Raw genomic sequence first — 12170 nt, 5'->3', positions numbered from 1 at the left:
CCATCCAGAGGCTGCAGGATCAGCTGCACAGGGTATGGAGGACTCGGCCTCGTCTTTCGGGGCTCGGCTGGCTGTGCTGCCGGAAGACTTAGGAGAAGAGCTGATCCTGGAGGCTGTCTTTGCTGGGGCAACCTGAGCCAGGGGTAATTTTCCTTTTCTTTAATATTTTTCTGTTCTTCTTTTCATTGTTTTATCTATATTGAAAATAAATAAATTATAGGGTGTAGATAATTATATATATTATTATTATTATAGATTACTGTAAATAATTATAGAATGTATTTTGATACACAGACTGCCAGGAGCTTTTCTTTGCTGCCCAGGTCTGCAGGGCAAGAGGCAGGAAAGGGTGAAAAGGGTGCTTGCGCTCAGCAGCACAGCAGGCTGAGGAGTCCTGAGGCCCTGCAGGGGGAAAAGGGTGCTTGTGCTCAGCCAGCTGCCCAGGCATGTGCAGCGGGCAAGGGGAAATGGCCAGAAGCCCCTTGGCCTTTGGTGGTTCTGCTGAAGCCTTTGTGCTGGTGACAGAGCGGCTGGGCAGAGGCCAGAGCTGCGGGGATCCCTGCCAGAGCGGTGACTGGAGATGGCCACAAGCCCTGTGCCAGGCAGGAAGCGCCATTCGTGTCCTCCTGCCCGTGTGCTGCTGGCTGCCTTGCTGAGAGCTCCCAGGTGCCTCTGGACGGGGCTGCTCTGGAGCTGCTGTGGGGCTGCGGCGCTGCTGCCGGGCAGCTTGGCCGGGCTGGGGCAGGGCCTGAGGGGCTGGGGTGCTGGCAAGCCCTGAGCAATGGGCTGTCAGAGGCCACAAGCAGCCCCCCAGCAGCCGCCTTGATCCTGACAGAGTTGACTTGCGAGAGGGATCCCGGGCACTGTGGAACTAACGGCATCAGTGTTGTTGGAAACTGAAATGCAGGGAAATCTCAGACCTTTGGTCTTGTCAGCAAAGCTTAGAATTAAACCCAGGATTTGGTCTGAGACCTTGGAAAGGGCTTCCAAACTTAGGTGCTAGAAGCGAGAATGCAGATTTCTAGTTTATAGCAGAGACACGGGGAGGAATGTTGAAGTAGAGGAAAGTTTAGAGTTTTAGAGTCCAAGATCTAAAAAAAATACAAGTAGTTAAAATGGAAAACAAGAAGCTTAGGATGCAGTGCTGTGAGTTTGTGTGTCATAACATGATTGGCTAAGGAAGCTTACACTGTAGCATGAGTCCCTAAGACGAAATATTGAAGGGTTGGCTCCAAACCACAAATATCCTTGTTGGCAGCATCTTCTTGGCCAAGAAATCCTTCAAAGCTCTTGTAACTACAAGTCTTGCGGCCCTGTGAGCCATGTGGTGGAGATGTGAGCCAAACTCACCCTTCCTGTCTGTGTAGAAGTGAAGAAAATGCAATGGCATCATGTAAAAAACTTAGAGGTCCACTCTCTAGCTCATTCCAAACTCCTTCAGCTCCTGCAGAGTGGGATTTAGCTACAAAGAGATGACAAGGACCCTTAGTGCTGCCTCTTTGACTCCACAGCAGCTGCTTTAGAATCTTTCCCATAACCCTGTGTAGTCGTGTGCCAGAAATGTATCATTTGAAGAAACCTTCCCAAGTGACTTGCATGGAGGTTTGTCTGACGAGTATTCGAGGAGAAAGCCTCCCAGCAGAGGTCTGGGCTTTGGCCTAGCTGTGTCCCCTGCTGATTGTGAAGTGTGCCATCAGCTGCAGGGCTTTCTGGGCTGAAAATATCATCAAGTCACTTGGACTTGCTCTTTATAGCCTCTAAAAGCTGGACCCAATTTTGGGGCAGATTTGGAGACCGCATCTATGGGTGCATGGAGCACCTAGGATTTTCCCAATTGCTGGGAATGGTTCTCCAGGTCCCTGGAGTATCCATTCCATCTGGTTTTGCTTGTCCTGGTTCCCTGACAGCTGGGGCCCTGGGCAGAGCCCTGAGAGCCTGGTCTGCCCGCAGGGAAGGAGAAGGAGCCCCTGGAGAAGCTGTACCGGGTGGGGATGCTGCTGCTGCTGCTGCTGCTGCTGCTGCTGCTGCTGCTGGAGACAGCGAGGGTGACATCAAGAATGAGAAGCTCTTCCTCAGCCTGGCCACTGGAGGCTGAAGGTGATGGACTTTGATTCTGGCACCTTCTTCAAAGCCAAACTCTGCAGGGAATTTGCAGATGAGTCCCCAGCCGGGGAAATTCTGCCAGATTTGGGCATGGCCCAGCCTTGCTGGGAACCAAAGGCTCCCCCTTTGCTGGGGCAGATGCAACTCATTCTTCAGTCACTGCCCAGCTGCTTTTGGCAGGGCTGGGGCATGGGCTGGGGTGGGTACGAAATGGGAGTGGGCTCCTGGGCCTGCCAACAGCCCCCAGCACCCACCGTGCCCCGGGCTGGGCTGGGGCTGGGGCAGCCAGCCCGACACAAACCAACCCCATGGTGGGAGCAGAGGTGGGGCTCCAGAACCTGTGCACAGCTGCTTTGCTGTGCAGGCAAGGAAGGGCTTGGGCTGCTCCACTGCCCTTGTTTGCTTTGGAGTCACTGTGATTTTGGGGGGCAGTGCAAGGGGGAAGAGAGAAAGTGTGGGCTTCCCTCACCCATGGCTGGGTTTTTCCCTGGCATTCAGGGGTTGGGCCTTCCTCAAGACCCTGACAGAGATGGGAGTTTTTACCATTTTTCTTGTTTTCCCTTTTTGCATCTAACCTCTTTTCAATAATGTGTTGTTTGTTTTTCCAGAGGAAGCGTTCCAGGTGGTCCAGTGTGGATGGGGAAGTGCTTGGGAGCAGCTGTGGCATGGATGGGCCGTGCCCTTGGAGAAGGCTGAGGCCATGGTTTGGGAGCAGCTTTTCTTCCAGCCATGGGTGGCATGAAGTGGGTCCCTGTGTGCTTGGCAGGGTGGGATCAGAGCTTTTGGGAGCTGGCAGCGAGCACAGGAGCATCCTGCTCTGGGCAGCTGCTGAGGGCTGGATGTGCTGTGGCTGGCTGCAGGCTGGGCACATGTGCTGCCCTCCTGCTCTGTGCCAAAGGCAGCAGGGATGGGCAGCTCTGGGCACAGCTCTGGGTACAGCCAGCATGGCCTGGGCACCACAGGCCTTGGCACAAGGGCACAGGAGCCCTCAGCTGACGGGCACTTTCTGCTTTCTCTCCTTGCAGCCGGGCTCTGCGGGTGCTGAGGCTGCTCTGGGCTCTGCCAGGGCTCTGCTGGGCTCAGCCCAGGGCCCAGCTGGGCTGGCTCTGCCCTCACATTGCTCTGACAGCTCTGCATCAGACGAGCCCGCTGCAAGCACAGTGCCTGAGCTTTCTGCTTTGGCAGGTGAGTGAGACTCTGCTGCAGGCCCAGAGATTGCAGCTGGGGACACACATCCAACTGGCAGGGACCCAAACTCTCCACAGTCCCAGCTGAATGCCTGGATCTGTACAGGGTGTTCTGTGTGTCCCGTTCTTCCTTCTTGATTGGCTGGAATTGTGCAATTGCTCTTTCTTCCTCCTCCAGAAGTGCCACGAGTGGGCCAAAGCTGGCAAGTGGGCCGTGCTCCTGAGGCAGTGCAGTCTGGAGCTGGTGGATGGAGAATTGCCCTTCTGCACTGCCAAACCAGAGCAAAAAGCTGTCAGTGGGACTTTCTGTCTCTAAGAAATCCCTGACAGTTTCAAAGGGAATGTGCAGCTCGTTTCCAGGCTGAGAATGAAGGTCATCTTCTAAAGGATTTGGGGTTTGACAGAGCTTCCATTCCCAGTCCTGCTTGGAGCTGGAAGGGCACTAAGCAATTTTCTCTTGCTTTGACTACAATTTCAAATACCAGTGTTGGAAACAAAGCCCAAAATCTTTTAAGAGGCTTTTGAGGTCACAAAGATGGATCCATGTCATCAGCACATTTACAATGGAAATAACTGAGTTCTCTTTTCCAAAAGATCATTTACCTCTTAATGCAAAGAATGTAACATTGCCTTTATGTTTTGTTTTTTTCACTATGTTATTATGTTATGTTTTTTCACTAACACTTGGATTTTGTTCCTATCTTTTACAATTTACCTATTTTTTAGCTTTTTCCTTTTTTCTCCTTTCAGAAGAAAACATGTCCTATCAAAGGAATGTCCTTTGCTCCTGGTTCCCCTGTGGAGCAGCTCCCTTCCTGCTGGCTGAGCTGCTCAGGCAGAGCCCGGCAGCTCCTGGCCCTGCAGGGCTGAGGCTTTTCCCCGTTGCTGGCCACACACTGATGGAGCAGCACTGCTGAACTCGGGCACACAGAGGGACCAGCAGCAGCTGCTTTTGGCCACCTGAGGCTCCAAGGCCCAAACTCTGAGCAGCCAGGGCTGGAAGAGACTGGCAGGGTCTGATCCCTGACTCTGGACCAGGGCTGCACAAATGACCCCCCAGCAGCAGCAGCAGCAGCAGCAGCAGCAGCAGCACATGGAGCTGACTTTGAGCACAGCCCCTGCCCCTCTTCCCTCCCATGTGCAGCGGTGTCACTGCAGCCTGAGGCACCTGGGAGCCCCCAGTGCCAGCAGGGACTGGAGATGGCAGCCCTGGGCTCCTGGAGGCTGTGCAAGGAACGGAGCTGGGCACTCTCTGTCCATGGGGAGCTTCCAGATGGAAAAGGCTGCTGTGCCCAGGCAGGTCCAAGGGCACAGAAAGGAGGCTCTGGAGCACTGGATCTGTGCCAGGCCACAGTCCTGGGCAGCAGCCAGCGAGCCCTGGGGGAACAGAGGGCACAGCAAGAGGGACAGAACCAGGCAAGGGCAGAGACTGGAGAGAGCCAGGCCTGGGAGCAGGAACAGCTGCTCCATTGCACTCTTGGAGAAAGCTCTTGGCTGGTTCAAAGCGCTGAAAGGCGTGAAGGGCAGAGAGGAGGCCACAGCAAACAATGCTCCTGCTTACACAGCCTCCCCTCTCCATGTCCCAGAAGGAATTGCATGGACTGTGTTCTTCTCTCCGAGTCCTCGCGTTCAGCATGAGCAGCTCAGCACCAGGAGCTGAAGGACTTGAAGCCTCAGGTCACAGGAGCTGGGCAAGAGGGAACTTTTGGAGCAAAGGAATGCTGCTAAAATAGCCCCAACTGAATGCAGTGGATAGAATCATGGAATCGCAGAATCCTTTCTGTTGGAAAAGCCCTCTGAGCTCACCCAGTGCAGCTGCTCACCCAGCAGTGCCAAGCCCAGCACTAAACCACGTCCCTGAAGTGCCAAGGCCTGGACACCAGCCCTGAGTGAGGCCTGGACAGCAGGCCCTGCGCCAAAGGTGGCCTCTGGATGAGCCTTCCAAGCAAAGGTTATCTTTGTATCTGCTCCCTAATGAGATATGCATGGTCATTAGCGCTGTGATAGATGTAGCCACTCATTAGTGAAACGTGTATTGACCTTTGTGTATTTAGAAGCCAGACAAGGCCGTGAAATCTGACATCTGGCCTTGTTTGGGGCTGTATGGTCAAAGTCACCTCCCTTGGTTCCTCCTTGAGCCCTGGCCAGGCTCTGGGAGGGACCCAAGAGGAGGATGAAAGCAGATGTGGCCACACTAGCACTGCTGTCAGTTTGTTCATTCAGCACTGTCAGAGCTGGGCCCTCTCCCAGCGGGGTTGGAGCCTCACCTGGGGCTGGAGGCACCTGCAGGAATTGCCAGTGCCCAGGAGTGGCTCTGCAGCCCTTGGCTGTGACAGCTTCCCCAGCTGCTGTGTGGGTCTGGGGGATGGTAAAGGCTGAGGGTAAATGCTGCTGGATCTTTGTTAATCACTGCAGGCAATCTTTGGTGGGGATGGTTGGGTGCATTGCTGAGCTGCTCCTTTTGTGATTCTTTGCTGCTCTGAGCTGCAGGAAATGACACTGATTCCTTCAGCTGGAGTCTGAAGGAATTTGGTGCTGACCCTGCCCACTGGTAAAACAAAACTGGCACAGTCTGGCCAGATGCCAACAAAATGTCACTTGTTCAGTGTCAATGTGAGGAATCAGTCCCCTCAGAAATTCCCAGCTGGGAAGCCCTTCCCTGGAGTTCCCTGGCTCTGGAGTGGGCTGAGGTTGGAGCCCTGTGTGAGCAGTGGGGCAGTCGGGTAAAAGAAGCTGCACCCCTGGATGGCTTCAAATGCATCCAAAAATTTCAAATGGAAAAGGAAAAGACCTTGTGGGTTTGGGCAGACAAAGATGAATTTGTTGAGAATGCATAGGAAACAGCACCTTCAGAAGGAACAATTATTGTTGGAATGCTCCCACATGGAGCAACAGAAGAAGGTTTTAATCTTGAGCTGATATGCATTTGTACAAGTGAAATATAGATATAATAAATATCTATATACATATTTATAGTATAATAAGACATACATATATATATATATATACACATTTATATATTTCATATATAAATATATTCACATATATATGTGGGCATATATGTGTATACACATATGTGTAAACAATATGTATCCATTGTTTATATTGTTTAACACATCCTGCCAGACCAGATCTCCCTGTTTGCCCCAAGGGCCCCTTTAGGAATTGCTCTGATCCACGGGGCTGCATGTGAAGGCTGCTGTGACACTGAGGGATGTCACAGTAATTCCATTCCATTCCATTCCATTCCATTCCATTCCATTCCATTCCATTCCATTCCATTCCATTCCATTCCATTCCAATTGCACAGGAATTCCATCCAGGAGCCTGGGTGCCCCTCAGGGACTGGGACCGGGCCCCTTCCAGCCAGAGGGGGAAGGGCCCCCCAAGCCTTGTTAGCCACAGAAAGCATGGTAAAGCTGAACAGCAAAGGGCCTGGGGGCATTATTCTGGAATTAAAAAGGTGCCAGCTCCAGGGACAACAGAATTCTTGTTCCTAACTGGAATGAGATTGAGAAAAAAGAATGAAGAACGGTGTCACTAAAGTACTACTGATGTCTGTAAGGTGTACCTTGATAGTCAGCCAGAATCTTTGTCTGCCACAAACACCTCTAGTGTTTCACCAAGGGATTGGTCATCAAAACGTAACGATGAGTTATGATGGATTGCTGATCTTCCTTTGTAATTCTTTGCTAATGATGATGTGCTTTGCTGAGTTTATCCTTTTGTAACGCTTTGCAGCTGTGCATGATATAAATGACACAATTCCTTAAGTTGGTGTCTGTGTCTTTGGCAGTGACCCTGCCCACTGGTGAAACAGGGCCCCCTCTTGCCTAAGTGTTCCCTGGGAAGGCAAAAGCCCTCACACCAAAATTTCCCCCTTCCTCCCTGTTCCCCCCTTCACACCCTGAGCATGATGTGTTCTGGTCTGGGCTATGCCCGGGTCAGTTGGGGTCCCCTGTCCTGGCTGTGTCCCCTGCCCAGCTCCCCCGCAGCCCCAGCCCCTCCCCAGCGTGGCTGACGAGGGGCAGGACAGGCCTTGGCTGTGCTGCAGCTCAGCAAGAACAAAACCATCTCTGCGTGCTCAGCCCTGTGCTCAGCACCTGGCCCAGCAGTGTCTCAGTGCCAGGGGCTGTGCCCTCAGTCCCTGCCAGGGGTTTCCATGGCAACTGCCAGGCCAGGTGACCCAGGTGTCCCCCCCAGTGCCGGTTGCCTTGGAAACAGTGCCCAGCCCTGCCCCTTTCTGTCTGGCTGACCTGGCCTTTGGCCCTGGCAGTGCCGTTGGCTGCTGGTTCCTGGTGCCTGAGCGGCCAGCGCGGCACAGGGCAGGTGGCCATGGCACAGCCCCCAGCAAGGGATCCCCTCTGGCTCTGGGCACTGACACCAGCCCTGAGCAAGGGCCCAGGGCAGCTTTCCATGGCCACCAACCATCACAACGGGACCAGGCATTGGTTGCCATGGCAGCTGAGGGCAGCATGGCTGGTGCTCTGCAAGGGCCTTGGGGCAGATGGGAAGGAGCAGCAGAGCAGGGGCTGATCCATCCCCAGTGTGCTGGACAGCCCAGGGCAGCGTCCCAGAGCGTCCTCATGGAGCTGCCAACAACATCCCCCCTCTGCAGCCCTGGCCTCTCCCCCAGCTCACACAGGTGCCCCATCCTTGCAGGCACAGACACGGCAGCACTGCCTCAGCAGCCCCTGTTTGCATTGCACAGAGCAGGGGGAGCACCCCATGCTGTTGGTGTGGGGACATGAGCCTGAGGGATCACAAATGCCATCAGCCCCTGGGGCCAGCAAGGGCTGGGGGACACCAGGGAAACCACTCAGCTTTGTCCTGGCCTCTGCACTCAGCCAGAAAGTTTGTTCCCATCAGCTGGGAGTTTTCTGTCCCACTGCAGATGCTGTTACGCACAGCCAGGGCTGCGTGGCAACCACCCCCAAACTGCCCTCAGCATTTCCTCTGCTTCACCTTTGCTTTCTTTCCTCTTCCTGATACAAACTTCTTACCACTGCCCACCCCTGTTCCCTCCCTGACCTGGCACCATGGGAACGTCCCTTGGGGAGCAGGACCATCCTACAAGTGCTGCAGGAATTATCGGCAGGCTCCTGCACTGCCTGGTGCTGCTCCCTTGCCAGAGGCACCCCAGGCCAGGGGGCACATCTGGGCTGCTGTGTTTGGCTCTGGGGCTCCCTGTTCTGGGCAGTGAGGAGGAGCTGCAGAGGCTCTGCAGGACTGACAGGATGGGCTTTGGGGCTGGCAGGAGAACCTGAGGGACCTGGGCTGCTGGAGCTCCTGAAGAGGAGGCCCAGGGCTCGTCTTGCAGCTGCTCCATGGGTGGCTTCAGAGAAGCACAGAATCAACAATGGTGGAACAAGCCAAAGAGATCATCAAGTCCACCCTGTGCCCTGGCACTGCCTTGTCTCCCCTGGGCCTCCTCTTCTCCAGGATAAACAACCGCAGCTCTCTCAGCTGCTCCTCACAGGACTTGTGCTCCAGACCCCTCTCCAGCCTTGTTGCCTTTCTCTGGACATGCTCCAGCCCCTCCATGTCCTTCCTAAATTGGGGGCCCAGAACTGGACACAGCACTCGAGGTGCTGCCCAAGCATTGCTGAGCACAGGGGAAGAATCCCTGCCCTGCTCCAGCTGGCCACACCATTCCTGATCCCGGCCAGGAGCCATTGGCCTCCTTGCCCAGGTGGGCACACTGCTGGCTCCTGTCCAGCCTGCTGTCCATCAGTCCCTGCAGGTCCCTTTCTGCCTGGCTGCTGTCCAGCCATTCTGACGCCTGTTGAGGGAGGGAGGCAGGGAGGGAACGGGTCCAGATCCAGTCCTTCCTAAAATGTGGTGTTTGCTGGCACTGCCAGTTCCCAGATTTTGATATTTCCCTATTCTGGCACAGCCCAAGTGCAGCAACTTGCTGGCAAAGAAAGCCAAAACCAAGCAAAGACCTGGTACCTACAGCAATCCGATCTCGGGTTTGCTGACACCGCCAGTACCCAGATCGGGCATGTTTCAGATGCCTGCACAGCCTAATTCCAGCAGTTTGCTGGCACAGAAAATTAGCATCTGGAAATTTCTCAGTGTCAGCAAAACCTAAATGCAGCAATTTTCTGGCAAAGAAAGCCAGAACCCAGCAGCTTCCCAGTGCTGGCATAGCCCAAGTGCAGCAATTTGCTGGCACAGAAAGCCAAAATCCAGCAGTCTCCTGATGCCAATACAGGTGCCCAGTCCTGGTGTTTGCTGCCACTGGCAGTGCCCAGATCTGGATATTTCCCTGTTCTGGCAGAGCCAAGTCCAGCAATTTTCTGGTAAAGAAAGCCACAATCTGGCAATTCCCTGCTACCGTCATTGGCAATGCCAAGATCCGGTGTTTGCTGGCACCACCAGTGCCCAGATGCGGGAATTTCCCAGTGCCAGCACAGCCCAAATCAAGTACTTTCTGGCAAAGAAAGCCAAAACCTTGCAAATACCTGGTACCTAGAGCAACCCAATCTTGTGTTTGCTGACACCACAAGTGCCCAGATCCAGAATTTTTCAGGTTCCTGTACAGCATAATTTCAGCAATATGCTGGCATTGCAAGTTAACATTTGGCAATTTCCCAGTGCTGGCACATTCCCCACCCAGATCTGGTGTGTGCTGGCCCTGCTAGTGCCCACCTCTGTCAATTTCCCTCTTCTGGCACCACCCATGTCCAGAATTTGCTGGCAAAGAAAGCTAAAACCTGGCAATTTCCCCTTGCCAGTACCACCCAATCTGAAGTTTGCTGGCAGCAGGATCCCAAGAAAGAAGGAAAGAAAGAGGGAAAGAAAAGAGGAAGGCATCCAGACCCAGTCCTGCCTGGAGCCTGGAGCCTGAAATGGGCTATTTGCTGTCACTGCTAGTGCCCAGACCTGGAAATTTCCCTATTCTGGCACAGCCCAAGTGCAGCAATTTGCTGGCACAGAAATCCAAAACTCGTGGCAGCTTCCTGCTACTGGGTCTGGCACCACCCACATCTTGTGTTTCCTGTACCAAAACCCAGATTTGGAAATTTCCCAGTGCCAGCAGAGCCCAAATCTGGCAGATTTCTGTCACTGGCAATGACACCACTCGGATCTTGTGTTTGCTGGCAGCACCAGCGCCCAGATCTGAAAACCTTCTGGTGCTGGCACAGCGCAAGCCCAGTGATTTGCTGGCACAGAAAGCCAAAGTTTGGAAATCTGCAGGTTCTGGCTCCAGCACCATCCATCTCTGGTGTTTGCTGGGACCGCCAGTGCCCAAATTTGGAAATTTCCTGATGCCTTCACAGCCCAGGTCTAGCAAATTGGTTTTAGCTATCTTAGGAAGAGAAGTTCCTCAGACTGTGACTTTCCTTTTTCTTGGAACTGTTTAAACCTGCTCTGCACTGAAAACCCAGAAAAACACCGGCAGCAGCTCACACCTGTGGCCCACCCAGCTCTGGGACGCTGCATTCCAGCACCAGAGGGACTTAGAAGAGACCGAGTGAGCCAACTACAACCCACAAAAAGGACTTCCTGAATTTGCCATCTCTTCAGCACTGTCAGAGGTTTTATTTAATATTATTCATTTTTCATGCTTGTGAATACTTTATTTGTTAAATAAACTGGGTTTTTTTCACTTTTCTCAGTGGAAGTCTTTTCCTGAACTAGTAGGGGGAGGGGACACTTGAACTTGCTTTCTAGACAGACCCCTTTTGGAGATTTCCTCCCAAAATTTGCCCTAAGCCAGTACAAACAGTCATCATGAAAATTTCACCAGTGGCATAATTTCCTGGTGGCAAATCTTGTGACAGAAGCTTGACCTTGTTCTCCATGAGAGATTCTTGGGAAGAGCAGACAGGAGAAGATTCCTGGAAAACTGAAACAGCTTTCCAGAAGTGAAATGAAAATGAAACAAACAATCCAATATGTTTTCCTCTATTAATTTCCATGCACCCCTTTTTTATGTTGCACTACGTCTCCATCCCAGTAATTCAAGATGCACAGCGCCTCTAAGATCGGTGACTTAGGGATTTTTAGACACTCTAAAATACCATGAGCCACACACAGTTTTCCTTCCCCTGTTTTTACTGGAAAGCAACACTGGAGATGTAAGTGCAGTCCTGGGGTCAGGTAGGAATCCTACCCCAAGGGAAGGTGGCTCGACAGTGTCTGACCCTCAGCAAGGACAACGCACAGCAGCAAGCGAGGGGATCGCTGTGCCAGTGTGCAGGAGTCAGGGCTCTGCATGTGGGCTCAAGGCTGCAAAGTTCCCGTGTTTGGGCAGACGGAGGGGCTGTCCCCGGGGCGCGCGGGGCTGGAACGTGGGGCTCGTGGGGCGAGCGGGGAACGGACACGGGGACGAACGGCCCCGGTGCTTCAGTTGCAGCGGCGGCAGCGGCGGCAGCAGCAGCGGCGGCAGCAGCAGCGGCGGCAGCAAAGAGATAATTTTGAATACTCTTTCGCTCTTTTTCTTTCTCTCTTTCTTTCTTTTTCTCTCCCTTTCCCGCGGTCGGGCATCTTTCTCTCGGGGTCCCTTGCACGGCGTCCCTCTCCTCTCCCCGCCTCCCTGTCCCCCGCAGGGCCGGGCCATGCCCCCGGCCCGCCCCCGGCCCCGGGCGGGGCTGCCCCGTGCCCGGCCCCGGCCGTCCCGCCGCGGTCTCGCCTCCGCCCGGCTCTGGCCGTACTGGCGGTGGCGCTGCCGAGCGGCCATCAGTGCGTGGGGCCGGGGCGGCATCGCCGCCCTTCGGCTCCGCCTGGCCCGAGCCCGGCTCCGGACCCGAGGCAGGGTCCACTCCCGGCCCCGGCCCCGGCCCCGGCTCCTCCCGGGGATCGCGGAGGACACACGCGGCGCGGCCGCTCCCGCCGCCTCCGCTGAGGCTTCCCCGGCCCGAGCTCCGCCGC

This window comes from Zonotrichia albicollis, chromosome 7 (genome assembly GCF_047830755.1).
Source record: "Zonotrichia albicollis isolate bZonAlb1 chromosome 7, bZonAlb1.hap1, whole genome shotgun sequence".
NCBI lineage: Eukaryota > Metazoa > Chordata > Aves > Passeriformes > Passerellidae > Zonotrichia > Zonotrichia albicollis.
This window is presented reverse-complemented; position numbering follows the sequence as displayed.